The 18,949-nt window shown below is 34.4% G+C and overlaps 1 pseudogene; it reads right to left on the reverse strand.

Moving 5' to 3' along the window:
* Positions 1-16,538: 16,538 nt before the first annotated feature.
* Positions 16,539-17,205, reverse strand: LOC141489922 (small ribosomal subunit protein eS8 pseudogene; annotated as a pseudogene).
* Positions 17,206-18,949: the final 1,744 nt, after the last annotated feature.

The raw sequence follows: 18,949 nt of genomic DNA on the forward strand, positions 1-18,949 counted from the left end.
GGTCCCTTGAGGACAGATCTGCACTGGACTGGGTTTTGCTCTCACTCCGGTGTGACAGAATTTTTCTGTTGACCTTCTCAATTCTCCTTGGCAATCCCTGGACTGAGAGGGCTGGAAACTACCCTCTACTGCAGACCCAGGGGCTCCCAGGGGCTCAGGGGCCCTGCAGGCTGTACTTGGGTGACTGGAACCAGTTTGTGGAGCATAGCCTGAGTTGTACTGAAAGCCTTTTTTTTTACCCCAGTGTAAGAAATCTTTCCTTTTGATCTTTCAAGTTGTTTTGGGCTGGAAAACTATTTTACTCAGTTTTTTGGTGGGTTCTACCTCTCTAGAATTTGATTAAAGTCATTATTTAAACATATTTGGAGTGGTCTGGTGGAGAGCTCGAGGGAATCCCTGACTTTACTTCACCATCTGAGTTCCTCCCCAGGCGATTTGCCCATGATTGGATTTAAGTGAGGCAGAGCTGAAAAAAGTTGTTGACGTCATTGTCATTCTATCTTTCAAAGTCATAAAAGAAAAGTGAGGTGGAGCTAAGATGGCAGCATGAAACTAGCATGCTCTTGAAGTATCTATACAAATATTAACGCTATAGATTAAAATAAATTTTCAACTGTAGATATTGTGGAGGATCTTCAGTGAAGGTCTGACTCTTTGGGAGGAAAGGGGAAGTAAAGCCCAGCTAGGCAAAAGAGCAGGCAAGTCAGTGGGAGACTTTTAGCCACAGTGCAGTTCAAGTTCCAGAAGCTGTGGGTCCCAGCAGCTATATAGTAAGCCAGCAGGGAGGGTTACAACCCCAAACAAAATCTGAACCCTGGGAACACTGGGGAAAAAGATAAGACTGGATTGGGAGTTGCATAGACAGATCCTGGACATAAAGGAAGAAACAAACTTCCACAAAGGCAATGTCTGAGTTGCATAGGCAACATCTGGCCAATGATAAGCTGGAGATCAGACACCAGCCCCAGAATAAAAAAACTTGGACCTATATTCCCTATATTCTAGAGCAGAGCCCAAACAGTCAAAATGAGTAAAACAAAGCTAGAAGAGTGCTAACCATAGAAGCTACTATGAGATGGAGATGATAACAATGCCACCTCAGAAGAAGAAAAAAAACAGTGAAAAATTAACTACATGGGAAGTCTTGAAAGAGTTTATGAATTGGACTCAAATCCAACAGCTCATAGAAGAGCTTAAAAAGAATTTAAAAACCAAAGAAGAGGGGAAGAAGAAAAAACAGAAAAAAGAAATGAGAGTTATGCAGAGGAAAATTATGAAAAAACAGACAAAGAAATCAATTCCTTTAGAAATAACAATAACCAACTGGAAAGGGAACATAAATTTTCAAAAATAGAATCAACTAACTGTAAAAGGAATGTAACTCATCTAAAGTCATCAAATCAACCAACTGGAAAGGGAATGCAACTCAACAAAAATGTAAAATTAGCCAAAAGCTAACTAAAGAAAATAAAACTCTAAAAATTAGAAAATCAGAATTGGACAAATGAAAATATGAAACTACAAGATTCCATCAAAGTAAAAAGGCTGAATAAAATGAAGAAAATGTAAACTACCTTTTAGGAAAAACAAATGACTTGGAAAATAGATCCAAGGGGGTTAATTTACACATTATTTAACTATCAGAAAGTCTTAACCAAAAAAAAAAAATCTGGAAAATATCTTTCAGGAAATTATCAGGGAAAAAATATCTGTCCAAAAACTGCTAGATCAAGAAGACAAAATAGCCATTGAAAGAATACACTCAACTCCTTCAGAAAGAGATCTCAGGATAAAAACCCCAAGGGCTATCATTGCCAAATCCCAGAATTGTCAAATAAAGAAGAAAATATTGCAAGCAGCAAAAAAGAAGCAATGTAAATACAACAGGAACACAATTAGATTTATTGAAGGATTGAGGATTGAAGGATCAGAGGACCTGGAATATATACATATTTTAGATGGCAAAGGACCTTGGACTGCTACCAAATATTTACTACACTGCAAAATTCAGCATATTCTACTAGGAGAAAAAGATGTAAGTTCCCCAAAATAGAGGACTTTCAAAATTTCCTGATAAAAAGACCAGAACTGAACAGAGAATTCAGTCTCCAGATACAAGATTCCAGAGATGCATAAAAAGGTAAATGGAAAGAGGGAAAAATAAAACAAATATTAATCAAGACTATTAAATTGTATAGAATTTTTCAAAGGAAGATACTTGTAACTCTGGAAAGTTGTTTTTCTCTTAGGATAGTTAAAGGTTTGAATGTAATTGAAGAGATTAGATTTAGAGGATATGGGTATGATTAGTTCTTGTTTTTCCAATGAAGAGGATCAAGATAACATCACTCGGTTTGATTCAAATAGCCCAGGTGAAAAGTTCAGGTCTTTAACTCTAAACTTATGTGTCTCACTTTTCCTTTGACCTTTAAGTCTCTCTTGCTCATAGAGTTTAGCACTTTCTCTGACGAGTGCATTTTATGCTGGGCAGTCCTGAACCAGAAAGACCTTCACAGTATCCCAGTATTTAGAGTTCTTAGAGACTCTATAGTTAGTTAAATCAGAAATGACTTTGCTTCACTAGATACTTAGAGGTTTATAGTACCCTAGGGACAGAGGGTGGGAAACCACTTAAAAAGTTGGACCTAAAGAGTTAAGGAAGTAATCTTGTCTTTTTAATCCAGGCTTCAGTTAAAGAGGGTTTAAGTATCATGAAAACAGAGGGAGTGTGGGAGAGAGTATGCTAGGAGGGGGCACATAAGGTTCTTGAAATGATTTGATTTTTCTTAATGCTTTGACTCATGGTGATGATTGTGTGTCCATGAAGCATACTTGAAAGCGTGGCAAGGTATAAAATGACTATAATTTGATGTGATTCATGACTCTTGAGAAGTGTATTTCTAATGAGACAGAAGAGGGGAGGGTAGTGACTATGTGACAATACTGCTTATCAATCAAACAATCAACCTTTGATTATACATTGATTGATAGTACTTTGAGCTTATTAAGCAACAATTAATTAATCTTCCATTGATAATACTTTGCACTTTGGTTCATAATTCTTCTTTTAGGATTAAAACAATAAAAACATAAAAAAGAAGACTAGGCATTAGTGGATAAATAACACCAGGTAAAGAGACACAAAGACCTATTATAGTAAAGGGAAAGAAGGGAGGATGTGAACATTGAGTAAGTGCTATTCAATAGATTTGGCCCAGAAAGGGAATAACATACATTCCCTTTTGGGTTTAAAAATCTGTCCTACTCTTCAGAGAAGTGGGGGGGGGGGGGGCGGGGAAGTAAAGGGAAGAAGGGTCTGATAAAAGGGATGGTGAAAGTATTAGTGAAAATTAAAGTTAAAATGCAAACAAAAAGTTAAAGGGGAAAGGGAGAAAAACTTTGGTGAGGAGGAACAAGAGGAAAGGAAAGAGAAAAGTATAAATGGGAAAAAATAGCATGGAGGGAAATACAAAATTGGTAATCTTAACTGTAAATGGGAATAGGATGAACTTTCCCATAAAATGGAAGCAGATGGCAGAATGGATTAAAAACCATAATCCTACAATTTGTTGTTTACAAGAAACACATTTGAAGTAGAGAGATACACACAGGATAAAGATAAAAGACTGTAGCAAAATATATTTTGCTTCAGCTGAAATAAAATAAAATCAGGGGTACCGATCCTGATATAAGACAAAGCAAAGGCAAAAATAAATCTCATTAAAAGGATAAGGAAGGAAACTATACCTTCCTAAAAGGTACCATAGGCAAGGAAACTATATCATTACTGAACACTATTAAGCACCTTGTGGTATAGCAACCAAATTCTTAGAGGAGAAACTGAGTGAATTACAAGGAGGCATAGATAATAAAACTTTAATAATGGGGGTCCTCAACCTCCCTCTCTCAGAACTAGATAAATCTAACCACAAAATAAACAAGAAGGAAGCTAATAAGGTAAAGAAAATCTTTGAAAACTTAGATATTACAGACCTCTGGAGAAAACTTAATGGGAATAGAAAAGAATATACCTTTTTCTCTGCAGTACATGTCTCCTATACCAAAACTTATCATGTAGTAGGGCATAAAAACCTTACAATCTAATACAGAAAAGCAAAAATAATAAATGCATGCTTTTCAGATCATGATGCAATAAAAAACTATATATATATAATAAAGGGCCATGGAATGATAAACCAACAATTAATTGGAATTAATTGGAAACTAAATAACTTAATTTTAAATATCGAGTGGATCAAACAACAAATCAAAGAAATAATCATTTCATCCAAGAAAATGATAACAAGGAGATATCATGACAAAATTTATGGGATGCAGCCAAAGAAGTTTATAGTGGAAATTTTATATCTCTAAATGCTTATATGAATAAAATAGAGAAAAAGGATCAATGAATTGGGTAAATTAGGAAAAAATTAAAGATCCCCAATTAAATACCAAATTAGAAAGTATGAAAATCAAAGATTAATAAAAGAGATTAATAAAATGGAAGCAAGAAAACTATTGATCAATTAATAAAACTAAGTACCAGTTTTATGCAAAAACCAATAAAATAGATAAACATTTGTTTAATCTGATTAAAAAAGAAAGAAGAAAATCAAATTATCACTTTCAAAAATTAAAAGGGTGAACTAACTACTGATGAGGAGGAAATGAAAGATAATTTTTATTTATTAAGCTATTTTGATGAACTGTATACCAATAAATTTGATAACCTAAATGAAATGGATGAATATTTACAAAAATACAATCTGCCCAGATTAACAAAAGAGGAAATTAATACTTCGATAATCTCATTTCTGAAAAAGAAATTGAAGAAACCATGAATACACTCCCAAAGAAAAGTCTACAGGCCCAGATGGATTTACAAGTAGATTCTACAAAACATTTAATGAACAATTAATTCCAATTCTATATAAACTATTTTTAAAAAATTCTGCCAAATTCCTTTCATGACACCAATATAGTGCTGATACCTATACCAGGAAGAATAAAAACAGAGAAAGAAAATTATAGACTAATCTCCCTAATGAACATTGATGCAAAAATATTAAATCAAATTTTAGCAAAAAGAATACCACAAGTTATTACTAGGATAATAAACTATGGTCAGGTAGAATTTATAATAGTTAGGTAGGGATGATTCAATATTAAGAAAACATTCAACCTAGTTGAACATATCAAAAACAAAACAAAACAAATCTACTGTTTGACAAACCCAAATACTTTAGCTTCTTGGAGAAGAACTCATTATTTGACAAAAATTGTTGGGGAAACTGGAAAATAGTATGGTAGAAACTAGGCATAGACCCACATCTCACAACCTATACCAAAATAAGGTCAACATGGGGGCAACTAGGTGGCACAGTTGATAGAGCACCAGTCCTGGAGTCAGGAGCACCTGAGTTCAAATCCAGCCTCAGACGCTTAATAATTACCTAGCTGTCTGGCCTTGGGAAAGCTACTTAACCCCCATTGCCTTGCAAAAACTAAAAAAAAAATAATGAGGTCAAAATGAGTACCAGATTTAGACGTAAAGGGCAAAACAATAAATCAATAAACAGATCAAGAAATACTCTGTCAGATCTATGGAAAGGGGAGAAATTTGTAACCAAGTAAGAAATAGAATACATTATAAATTGCAAAGTGGATGATTTTGACTATTTTATATTAAAAAGTTTTTGCACTAATAAAACCATTGCTGTCAAAATTAGAAGGAAAGCAGAAAACTGGGCAATTTTCACAGTTAATGGTTCTAACAAAGGTCTGATTTCCAAAATATATAGAAAAATACATCAAATTTATAAATATAAAGTTACAAGTCATTTCCCAATTGATCAATGTTCAAAGGATATGAACAGTTTTCAAATGAAGTAATTAAAGCTATTTATAAATCATATGAAAAAAATGCTCCAAATCATTACTGATTAGAGAAATGCAAATTAAAACAGCCATGAAGTTCTATCTCACACCTATTCAGATTGGCTAAGATGAAAACAAAAGGGAAATGATCAATATGGGAGAGGTTATGAGAGGATTGGGACTTTAATGCATTACTGGTGAAGTTGTGAACTGATCCAGCCATTCTGAAGAATAATATAGAACTATGCCCAAAGAACAATAAAACTGATCATATCCTTTGACCCAATAATACCAATTCTAGGCCTCTATCCAGAAGAAACCATAAAAAATGGGAAAAGTCTCACATGTTTGAAAATATTCATAGCAGCTTGTTTTGTAGTGGCAAAGCATTGGAAATTATGGGGATGCCCATAAACTGAAGAATGGCTAACCAAATTATGGTATATGAATGTTATGGAGTATTATTATTATTCTATAAGAAACCATGAATGGGGGCAGTTAGGTAGACCTCAGTTCAAATCCAATCTCAGACACATAATAATTACCCAACTGTGTGACCTTGTACAAGTCACTTAACCCCATTGCCTAGCAAACCCCAAAACAAACAAACAAACAAAAACCAAATAAAAAAGAACTCTAGAGAAGCATGGAAAAAATTACAGGAGTTGATGCTGAACTAAGGGAGCAGAACCATGAGAACACTACACATTAATAACAATACTGTGAGTTGATCAACCTTGATAGAAGCAGCTCCTCTAAGTAGTTCAGAGAGCTAGGACAACCCTAGGAGACCTGCTATGAACAATGCTATCCACATCCAGAGGAAGAAAAACAATACAAAACAAAACAAAACAAAAAAACAACAAACAACCCTACAGATTCTGAATGATTACTCCATTCACTTTTTAAAAATTTCTCTTATGCTTTTTGTTCCTATCTCATGGTTTTCTTTCTTTTCTCTTAATCCTAATTCCTCATATAGAAAATAACTAATCTGTAAACATGTTAAACAAAAATGTGTATGTACAATATTTACCAGATTTTTTGCAAGTGAAAAGAGGGAGGGAGGAAGGGAGACTGGAAGGAAATTATGTAATTTAAAAAAATATATGCATATGCTTGTGGATGAATGTGGAAAAGCTTTCATAACATTTAATTGGAAAAATAAAATATCAATAAAAAAAGTGACTTAAAAAAAAGTCAAGATAATTGGTGGTAACTTGACACTGGTGTCTTCAGTGTCAACCAAGTTCTAAGTAGGGTAGCTAGGTGATTTAGTGGTTAAAGCGCTGCCTTGAAAGCAAGAGGACCTGAATTCAAATCCAACCTCAGACACTTGACACTTACTAGCTGTGTGACCTTGGGCAAGTCACAAAACCTTGATTGCCTCACATCCAGGACCATCTCATACCTGGCCATTGGACCCAGGTGGTTCTGGAGGAAAAAAGTGAGACAACACCTCCTCACTCAAATTCAGTTCATGTACATGTCATGACATCACCTCCTTGATGTCATAGTTTCTTCAAAATTGAAGGACAAATAACAACAATTTCTAAGTGCTCACAATGCTTGCTTTTGCCACCTTTATGCCTTGGAATAAATTGATCTTGTCCTCCTACTCCATTAGGGGGAGGTCTTCATATTTTGTAGTAGATAAGCTCTTAACTCACCAATGAGTTTGAGACCAGTTGATTATCTTCAATTAGGTTTATCCCATCTGCTGAAATGGTTAACTGGTGGTTGGTCACTTTGTATGCTACAGTTTCTTGGACCCTCAGGGGAACGTTGCATGGTATGTGGACAAGATAGGAAACAATCCTCAAAAGGCATCAGAAGTTCTTATACCAGACATACTAGTCTTACCTGAACATCTATGCATTCCAATAAATAAAATCTGGCATAAATATAGTGAAAAAACTTGTTTGCACTTTAATTACAAGCTCCCCATTTTTGGATTATTTGTTAGATACTGAAGACAATATAGTGTAGAGGAAAGGGAGTTGGCTATGAATTAAATAAAACCTGCATTCAGTAAAATCTACTCTATCAAATAATTTAAACCCACAATGCTTCAGGAAGCTCTCTGAGACTATAAGTTGTTGAACAGGATTTACATTGGTAGGAAGTCCCTCACCAGGACTCCCCTCATATTGATGAAATCATAGGTTAATTTAAATAAAAAAAAACACTGGAACCTTTATCTTCGCTGAGAGGTTAAAAAAGAAAAGTTCTTACATGTTTAATTATATTATTATAATTTGCTATATTATAATAAGTATACTATTATTATTATTATATTAATGTTTATAGTAATTGGAAGTGATGTTAGAAATCATCTCCTCCCTCATTTTACAGAGGATATAGAAAGGTAACACTGTTCTTTGTCCAATGTTCTTTGGGAAGCATGTAGAAGGGTTGACATTAGATTCATGATGTTTAGCTTTATTAAATCTATGATTCTTTCTAGTATATGTGGTCTCCTTCTTCCCAATGTTTTTTAAAAAAAATTAAAAATTTAATATTTTATTTTCCCCAGGTACATGTAAAAATAATTCTCTCCCTGCTTCCCTCTCTTTTTCCTCTCATTGAGAAAGCAGGCAATTTGATATAGGTTGTAAATGTGTAGACATGCAAAATATTTCCATAACAGTCATGTTGTGAAAGAAAACATAGACTCCTCCCTACCCAAAGAAACTTCAATAAAAACAAAGTTACAAAAAAAAAGATTCTTCAATCTGTATTCAGACCATCAATTACTTCTCTGAAGTTGGATAGCATTCTTCATCATAAGTGGTTCAAAATTGTCTTGAGTCATTGTATTGCTGATAATAGCTAAGGCATTCCTAGCTAATCACCCTACAATATTGCTATTTCTTTGTACATAGTGCATTTTAATTTGCATCAACTCATATAAGTCTTTCCAGATTTTTCTGAGAGCATCCTGTTCATCATTTCTTATAGCAGAATAGAATTCTAACATAATCACATACCACAATTTGCTCAGCCATTCCTCATCAGAAAAGAGTGCTATAAATTCCCTTGTAAATATAGATATTTTTCCTTTTTTGTCTCTCTTCTCTTTTGGAATACAGATCTATTAGTGTCATTGTTAGGTCAAAGCATATACTTGATTTTATAAATCTTTGAGTATAGCTCCAATTTGGCTGAATGGCTGAATCGGCTAACAATTCCACTAATTGTGCATCAATGATTCATTTTCCTTATATCACTTTTCTATTCTATTAATCAATCCAAGAGGTATAAGGTAGTACTTCAGAATTGTTTTAATTTGCATTTCTCCAATCAGCATAGGGGGAAATATTTTTAATATGACTATAGATACCTTGATAATTTCTTCTGAAAACTGCTTATATCCTTTGATTATTTATCAATTGGGGAATGATATATTTTTATAAATTTCACTTAGTTCTCTATTTGAGAAATGAGATATGTCACATTATTTTCTATTTTTCCATTCTTTTGGTTTCATTTTATTGTTTCTTGATTTCTTATAGTCATTAGCTTCCATTTACTCAATTCTGATTTTTAAGGTATTATTTTCTTCAGTGAACTATTGTACCTCCTTTTCCAATTGACCAAATCCTACTTTTTTTGTTTTAGGTTTTTTTGCAAGGCAATGAGGTTAAGTGGCCTGCCCAAGTCCACACAGCTAGGAAATTATTAAATGTCTGAGGCTGGATTTGAACTCAGGTATTCCTGACTCCAATGCCAGTGCTCTATTCACTGTGCCACCTAGCTTCCTCATTCACTGCGCCACCTAGCCACCCCTCAATTCTACTTTTTAAGGAGTTATTTTCTTCAGTGAATTTTTTACTTCTTTTTCCAATTTGTCAATTTTTTTTTTTTTAGTTTTTGAAAGGTAAATGGGATTAAGGGACTTGCCCAAGGCCACACAGCTAGGTAATTATTAAGTGTCTAAGGTTGGATTTGAACTCAGGCACTCCTGACTCCAAGGCTCTATACACTGCGCCACCTAGCCTCCCCACATTCCACTTTTTAAGGCATTCTTCTCCATATTGGCTTATTATACCTCTTTCATCATTTGCTTTAGCCTGATTTGTAAGATATCATTTTCTGCAGCAGGTTTTTGTCTTCTTTACCAAGATGTTCACTAATTTTTCATGATTTTCTTCTACACTCTCATTTGTCTTCCCAATTTTTCTTTTGCCTCTTTTACATGATTTTCAATATTTTTTTGAGTTCTTCCATGACTTGAGACAAATATATAAATTTCCTTTTTCTTTTTGATTGATATTTAATTTTATTTTTCCAATTATGTGGAAAGTTTTTCAACATGTATTCACTTGTATATTTATAAGTTATACATTTTCCTACCAACCCTCCTTCTGAACCCCATCCCTTCTGTGGCCCACAGTATAGTAAAAGTTATGCATGTTTATTTGTGTTTAATGTTGAGTCAATTTATATATGAGGAATTAGGATTAAGGATAAAGAAAGAAAACCATGGGATAGGAAGAAAATCCTAAGAGAAGTTTTAAAAAAGTGAGGAGAGTATCCATTCAGATTATGTGAGGCTGTTCTTGTTTTTTTTTTTTTTTACTTGTTTGTTTTGTTTTGTTTTGTTTTTCTCTGTATATGGATGGTGTTGTGCATAACAGATCTCCTAGGGTTGTCTTAGATCTCTGAACTGATGAAATAAACTGCATCCACTATAGTTGGTCAACTCACAATATTATTGTTAGTAGATATAACAATGTTCTCTTGATTCTGCTTACTTTGCTAATCATCAGTTCATATAATTCTTTTCATGCTTTGCTGAAGTCATGGTTTCTCATAGAATAATAGTACTCCATAACATTCACAAATATAATATATGAATGTTATGGAGTACTTTTACTCTTAGTTATCAAAATTATTTCCCAGTTTTCTGTTTTCCATCTAATCTTGGCAGCACTGATTTCATTAGTGAAAAAAAATTTAATTTAATATAGGCAAAATGATCTATTTTGCAATTTATGATGTTCTCTATTTCTCAGTTCACAAATTTCTCTCCTTTTCAGAGTGTTTCATGATCTGTTAATTTGTCTGTGATATAGTCCTTAATGTCTAAATCCTGTACCCATTTTGCCCTTATTTTAGTGTCAAATATGGGTCTATGCCTAGTTTTTTCCATACAAAATAAATAGTATTTTTTTTGGAGGGGGGGGTCAGGAGTACCTGGGTTCAAATCCGGTCTCAGACACTTAATAATTACTTAGCTGTGTGGCCTTGGGCAAGCTACTTAACCCCATTTGCCTTGCAAAAAAAAAAAACCTAAAAAAAACCCCAAAAATATAAAATGTAGTTTTCTCCCTTATTCCTTTTAATGAGCTCTATTTTTGCTTTTGCTTTATCTGAGATTAGGATTGCTACTCTTGATTTTTTTTACTTCTGCTGAAGCACAATATAGTTTGCTCCAAAAAAAAATTTCCCCAACAATTTTTGTTGAATAGTGAGCTCTTAGTGAGTTCACAGAAGCTAATGTTTTTGGGTTTGTCAGTAGATTACTATAATAATTTACCAATTTTTTTTGTATCTATCCTAATTCATTGTTCCATTTCTATTTTTCTTGACCAGTACTAGGCAGTTTTGATGACTGCTAATTCATAGTATAGGTTTTTGGGGGATAGTTAGGTGGCACTATGAATAGAGCACTGAGTCTGGAGAGCAGGAGTTGGAATCTAACCTCAGACACTTGACAACTAGCTGTGTGACCTTGGACAACTCACTTAATCCTGATTGCCTTGCAACCAGAGCTATCTCCAGTCATCTTAATTCATTTTTGCCCACTGGATCTACATAGTTTGGGTGGAAAAAGTGAGACTGGTGATTTGGCACAGCACCTCCTCATTCAAATCCAATTCATGTGCTTGTCATGGCATCACCTCCTTGGTATCATGGTCCTCTTCAAGATCAAAGGACAAATAGCATAGTTTATATCTGGTAGAGTTAGATCACCTTCCTTTATCCTTTTTACTTCAGTTTCCTTGTTATTCTTGACCTCCTGTTGCTCCAGATAAATTTTGTTATTATTCTTTGTAGCTCAGTAAAATAGTTATTTTAGTTTGATTGGCATAAATATGTAAATTAATTTGGGTAGAATTGCTGTTTTTATTATATTAGCTTGACCTAACCATGAGCCATTGACATTTTCCCAATTATTTAGTTCTACTTTATTTGTGTGAAAAGTGTTTCGTAATTGTGTTCACACTATTTCTGGGATTGTCTTGGGAGGTAGATTCCCAAGTAGTTTATGTTGGCTGCAGTTATTTTAATTGGAATTTCTCTTTTCTAGCTAATGCCTTGGGCTATGTTGTTCATTTATAGAAATGCTGATGATTTGTGTGGGTTTATTTTATTTTCTGCTATTTTGCTGAATTTGTTACTAGTTTCAAGTAATTTTTAGATGATTTTCTAGAGTTCTCTAAGTATATATATCATGTCCAAAGGGTGAAAGTTTTGCTTCTCATTGCCAATTCTAATTCCTTCAATTTCTTTTTCTTATATTTTTGTTAAGCTAACATTTTTAATACTATATTGAATAGTAATAATGATAATGAGCATTCTTGTTTCACCCCATTTTATATAACTTTTATTGAGAGTTTCAGATAGATACTGCTTATTATTTTAAGGAAAATTCCATTTATTCCCATACTCTCTATGTTTTTAATAGGAATGGCTGTTGCATTTTATCAAATGTCAGTATCTAATGAGATAATCATATAATTACTCTTGGTTTTGTTATTGATATGCTCAATTATATTGAGGTGTTTTCCTAATATTGAATATTGAACCTAATATTGAACCATCCTTGTCTACCTGGTATAAATCTACCTTATCATGGTGTATTATCCTATGTATAATGTGTAATTATACTAATCCTACATATAATTTGTATAATATATAATACTATAATTACAATAATCACATATATAATTTGTAATCTCTTTGCTAAAATTTTATTTAATATTTTTGCATCAATGTTCTTTAGGGAGATTGTTCTATAATTTTCCTTGTCTGTTTTGACTCTTCCTGGTTTATCAGTGCCATATTGGTGTCATAAAAGGAATTTGACAGAACCTCTTTCAATTTTTAAAAAATAAGTTATGTAGAATTAGAATTAATTGTTCCTTAAATGTTTGTAGAATTCATTTGTAAATCCATTTGGACTTGGAAACCTTTTCTTAGGGAAGCTATTTATGTTTTTTTATTTCTTTTCCTGAAATGATGTTATTTAAGTATTTTATTTCCTTTTCTGTTAATCTGGTAGTTTTTTTTCCCCTAAAATATTCATCCATTTCTCTCAGGTTGTGAAATCTGTTGACATACAGTTGGGCAAAATAACTGAATTATCTCTTTAATTTCCTGCACATTGGTGGTAAGTTCATCCTTTTTATTTTTGATAATCGTAATTTAATATTCTTTCTTTTTTAAAAATCAGATTACTCAAAGGTTTATCTATTTTATTGGCTTTTATTCATAAAAGCATCTTTTACTTTTATTTATTAGATCAATAGTTTTCTTCCTTTCCATTTTATTACTCTAGCCTCTGATTTTCAGAATTTCTAAATTAGTACTTAATTAGGGATCTTTAATTTGTTCTTTTTCTAGCTTTTTTTAGTTGCACGCCCAATTTGTTGCTCTTATCATTCTCTATCTTATTCATATAAACATTTAAAGATATAAAATTTCCCCTAAAGATGGTTTCGGCTACATCACATAAATTTTGATATTATGTACCATTGGTGATGTTTTCTTTAATGATTATTTCTATGATTTTGTGGTTTGATTCATTCATTCTTTAACATTAGGTTATTTAAGTTCCAATTAATTTTTAGTTCTTCTTTCCATGCCATTTATTACATGTAATTTTTACTGCATCTTGAGCTGAAAAGTATGCATTTATTATTTCTGCCTTTCTGCATTTTATTGTAAAGTTTTTATACCTTAGTTCAAGGTCAATTTTGGTATATGTGCCATGTACTACAGAAAAAAAAGGTGGATTCTTTGCTATCCCCACTCAGTTTTCTCCAGAGGTCTATCATATCTAACTTTTCTAAGATCTTATTTACCTTCTTAACTTCCTTTTTTGCTTATTTGTGGTTAGATTTATCTAATTCTGAGAAAGGGAGGTTGACATCCATCTCTATTACAGTTTTGTTATGTCTCTTTCTAATCCATTCAGTCCCTTCTGTAAGAGTTTGAATGCTATATCATATGGTGCATATATGTTTAATAATGATATAACTTCATTGCATATGGTGTCTTTTAAAATGTAGTTTTCTGGGGCAGCTAGGTGGCACAGTGGATAAAGCACTGGCCCTGGGGTCAGGAGTACCTGGGTTCAAATGTGGTCCCAGACACTTAATAATTACCTAGCTGTGTGGCCTTGGGCAAGCCACTTAACTCCATTTGCCTTGCAAAAAAAAACCTAAAAAAATCCCCCAAAATATAAAATGTAATTTTCTCCCTTATTCCTTTTAATGAGCTCTATTTTTGCTTTTGCTTTGTCTGAGATTAGGATTGCTACTCTTGATTTTTTTTTTTACTTCTGCTGAAGCACAATTCCAGCCTTTTACCTTTACACTCCATATATCTCTCTGCTTCAAATATATTTCTTGTAAACAACATTCTGATTTTTTAGGATTCTGTTATTTAATCCATTATGCTATCTGCTTCTGTTTTATGGGAGAGTTCATCCCAATTACATTTAAAGTTAAGATTACTATATTTCCTCCATGCCATCTTTACCATTTATATTTTTCTCTATCCTTTCCTCTTATTCTTCCTCACCAATGTTTTGCTATCTGTTCCCTTAAGCTTTTCTTTAACATTTTAACATTACTTTTAGTTTCACCATCCCTTTTATTAATTTCTTCTGCCCCTTTCTTTTCCTCCCTTCCCTCCCCCATTTCCCTGTAGGGTGGGCTAGATTCTTTTTTTTTTTTAGGTTTTTGCAAGGCAAATGGGGTTAAGTGGCTTGCCCAAGGCCACACAGCTAGGTAATTATTAAGTGTCTGAGACTGGATTTGAACCCAGGTTCTCCTGACTCCAAGCTGGTGCTTTATCCAGTACCCCACCTAGCCTCCCTAGGATAGATTTTTAAACTCAATTGGGAAGGTATGTTATTCTTTCCCTGGACCAGATCTCTTCACCCCCTTTCTTTCCCTCTACAATAATAGGTCTTTGTGCCTCTTTCACCTTGTGTTATTTATCCAATTAATGTCTAGCCTTCTCCTAGTTCAGTTTTCTTATTTTTTTTATTTTAAGCCTTTCTTGGATCTACAATTCCCTTGTCAAAATAAACTCCTTTTATCTGTCCTGATAGAAGTAGCAATCCAAAAGGTTGGTTGATTGATTGCTTGATAAACAGCTTTGCCTTATAGTCACTAGGTACCTTTCCCTTTTCTGTATCATTAGAAATACACTTCTCAAGAGTCATAAATCACATCAAATTATAGTTGCTTTTTACCACCCCCTCTTTTCAAGTACTGCACACAATTCTCATGAAACAAAGCATTATACAAAACCAAATCATTTCATGTCCATTTCATGGACAGTTTACACCTCCTCCCCACCCCCCAACCCTCCCAGCCCTGCCACCAAGCACATTGCTTTCAATTGTGACCAAAACATCCATTAAAGCAAAATTGCGTCATGATGTTTTAATGTCCAGTTCCTATAAGTACATTGCTTCCTCCTCCTCAATAGCACTCCAACCAGAGCCCTTCACCCCACCCCAACCAACCCTTTAGCACTCTGATCATGGTACTATACCCCTTGTTAATTAAAGTATGGATTAAGGCAAGATCACTTCCTAATCTATTTATGTCCAACCCTTCTAAGTAAACTCCTGCCCTTTGTCCTTATTGTACAAAAACCCTCCTTAATTAAAGTATTTAGTAAAGAAAACTTTCTATTTTTAATTATGCTGATATAAATATGGATACTCTTAGTACTCTAAATTTGGGGACATCCTGAAGATCTCTAAGAATTTAGAACTGCTTTGTAAGGCATGGAAGACACTGGCCCAGGATGGCCCAAGATGGTGTGCCCTCATCAGAGGGGGTGCTACACTACATGAACAAGGCAGAATTGAAGCATCTCAAAGGAAATGTGAGATATGTAACTTTAAACACGTGGTATTCACATGAACTATTTGTGCCTGACATGTGGTAGAACATTCTGAGCTTGTATTGGGCTGACCAGACACAATTGAACACACTATAACTGTCTCAATAGTCTTTTTTATAATGAAGAACAAGAACCAACCTTACCCATATCCTCTAAGTAAAATGCGTTTAACTGTATTCAACTTTTAACTAGCCTAAGAGAAATTCAATTCTCAAGAGTTACAAGTACAGTAGAATTTCTATTTATGAGTAACTTCATTTACCTATGACTTTGCTGTACGAGAAAAAAATTTTCACAAAATTTGTCATGCAGGACAAACAAAAATTCCCAGTACAAACTTCATGTTTGGACTTGAATGGTTCATGAAAGGTTGCTGCTCAACTAAGGCAATTTTTTTTTCCCCAAAGGAACCTCATTCAATATACATTGTCTATTTCTTCAATACTTTCTCCATGGACAGTCCTTCTCACTATTCACAATCATCCCCTTTGCTCCTGCCTTCATTATCTTTTTTTTTAAACAATCAAATAATCTGGGGATTTATTTAGTGAAATGTCCAAGAGCTTATTTGCCCTTTCAGGCTTTGATCTTCCTTAGGCAGAATTCAAGCTCTTTGCTCTGGAGCAGGTAGCTGTCTGCTGGGCCACACTGGCCATGCAGGCAGGGAGCTTGCCCTGCTGGAACTGTTCCTCTAGAAGTGAGCTGATCTTTGCATTCTTCTTCCTCTCTTCATATTTCTTCTGGATCTTCTTTGAGGGCTCTTTATTTAAAATTTCCTCCTCCTCAGGAGTCAGTTTTGCTCCCTTCTTCTGTCCCAATGGCAGGGCATAATGGGCCTCATACCACTGGCGGTATGGGGTGCTGTCGATGAGCACAATGCAATTCTTCACCAGTGTCTTGGTCCTGACCAGCTCATTGTCGGACGCATTGTAGACTACATCGATAATCCTTGTTTTTCGGGTACAGCACTCGGAGCCCCGGGAGAAGTTGCCCACGTCCAGCCTCAGCGCCCGGTACTTCTTGTTGCCTCCTCGGACTCGCACGGTGTGGATGCGGCGGGGACAGATCTTGGTGTTGGCGGGCGGCCGGCCCAGCTCATACCTGCGCTTCTTGTGGTAGGGCTTGCGCTTGCCCCCGGCGCTTGTGCCAGTTGTCCTGGGAGATCCCCATGGTGGGCGCCCTTCATTATCTTTTTATCTGGACTATTATATAGTCTCCTAATTAGTCTACCTGTTTCAAGAACCTCCCCATCTTTAATTTCTAATTGTTCTACCTTTTTCAACCCCTCTCCATTTCACTCAGAAACGAATGTAAAACAGTCAGTGATGGGGACAGCTAGGTGGCACAGTGGATAGAGCACTGGCCCTGGAGTCAGGAGTACCTGAGTTCAAATTCAACCTCAGACACAATAATTACATAGCTGTGTGGCCTTGGGCAAGCCACTTAACCCCACTGCCTTGCAAAAACCTAAAAAAAAAAAGCCAGTGAGTCAAACCATGAAAACAATTTTAAAAAATGAAAAATAAGCGAAAGTATTAGCATTAGTCTTACTTTTAACGAAAGTAACAAAAGAGAGAACATTCCCGACATTGAAATCTCCAATAATGTCATGGAAGGAGATTCTCCTTCTAAGAAATAACCCTTCCTCTTCTTCTCTCTCATGCCAACTCTGACTCTTCTCAAAAGTAATGCACAGTTTAATTTGTTTTATTTTCAGTTTATATTGTGTACTAACCATTGCTATTGTATTTCATGTCTTAGGGACAAAAACTTATCTTAAATTATAAATAATTATTTTTATATGAAATTTTTTGGGGATGTGATACCAATCATTGGACTTTATATTATTTCCTATGGAAAAATTCATTTTGCTATAAGAACAAATTGCATTACAAACAGAATCTTGGAACGAGTTAAATTCATAAACCTAGGTTTATTATCTCGTATAGTGATATATATTTATCTGTGTATATATATATATATATATATATATATATATATATATGTGTATGTATTTAGTTTAATGTTCTTGACTAGCATTTGTTTTTTCTTCTTCCTGTTTACCTTTTTATGCATCTCTTGAATCTTGTACTTGAGGATCGAATTTTCTGTTCACCTCTGATCTTTTTATAAGAAAACTTTAGAAGTCCTCTATTTCATTGAAAATTCAGGGATGGCTAGGTGGCACAGTGGATAGAGGACTGGCCCTGGAGTCAGGAGTACCTGAGTTCAAATCTGGTCTCAGATACTTAATAATTACCTAGCTGTGTGGCCTTGGGCAAGCCACTTAACCCCATTTGCCTTGCCAAAATCTAAAAAAAACAATTCATCTTTTCCCCCTCACAGAATATGCTAAATCTGGCAGGGTAATTAATTCATATTCTAGACCCTCTGATCCTTTAATGTTGAAGATGATAAGTCCTGTGTAATTTTGATTGTGCTTCCTTTGTATTTAAATTGCTTTTTGACTACTTGCAGAATTTTCTCCTCTAGGTGAGAATTCTGGAATTTGGCTATGATAGTCCTTGGCATTTTTATTATAGAATCTCTTTCTGGAGGTGTTCTGTGTATTCTTTCAAGGATTATTTTGTCTTCTTTATCTAGTGATGTGGGACTGCTTTCTATGATTATTCCTTTTTATTACTTTTTGTTTTTATAGTTTTTGTAAGGCAATGCAGTTAAGTGGCTTCCCCAAGGCCACACAGCTAGGAAATTATTAAGTGTCTGAGGTCAGATTTGAACTCAGGTACTCTTGACTCCAGGGCCAGTGCTCTATCCACTGTACCACCTAGCTGCCCCTCTCTATAATTTTTTCTTGAAAGACATTTTCCAGAATCTTTCTTTGATTGAAACTTTGGGGAAGTCTAATATTTCATTGATGATATACTAATTTTGGATAGATCAATAATTCATA

The sequence above is a fragment of the Macrotis lagotis genome, chromosome 5 (assembly GCF_037893015.1).
Source record: "Macrotis lagotis isolate mMagLag1 chromosome 5, bilby.v1.9.chrom.fasta, whole genome shotgun sequence".
NCBI classification, from domain to species: domain Eukaryota; kingdom Metazoa; phylum Chordata; class Mammalia; order Peramelemorphia; family Peramelidae; genus Macrotis; species Macrotis lagotis.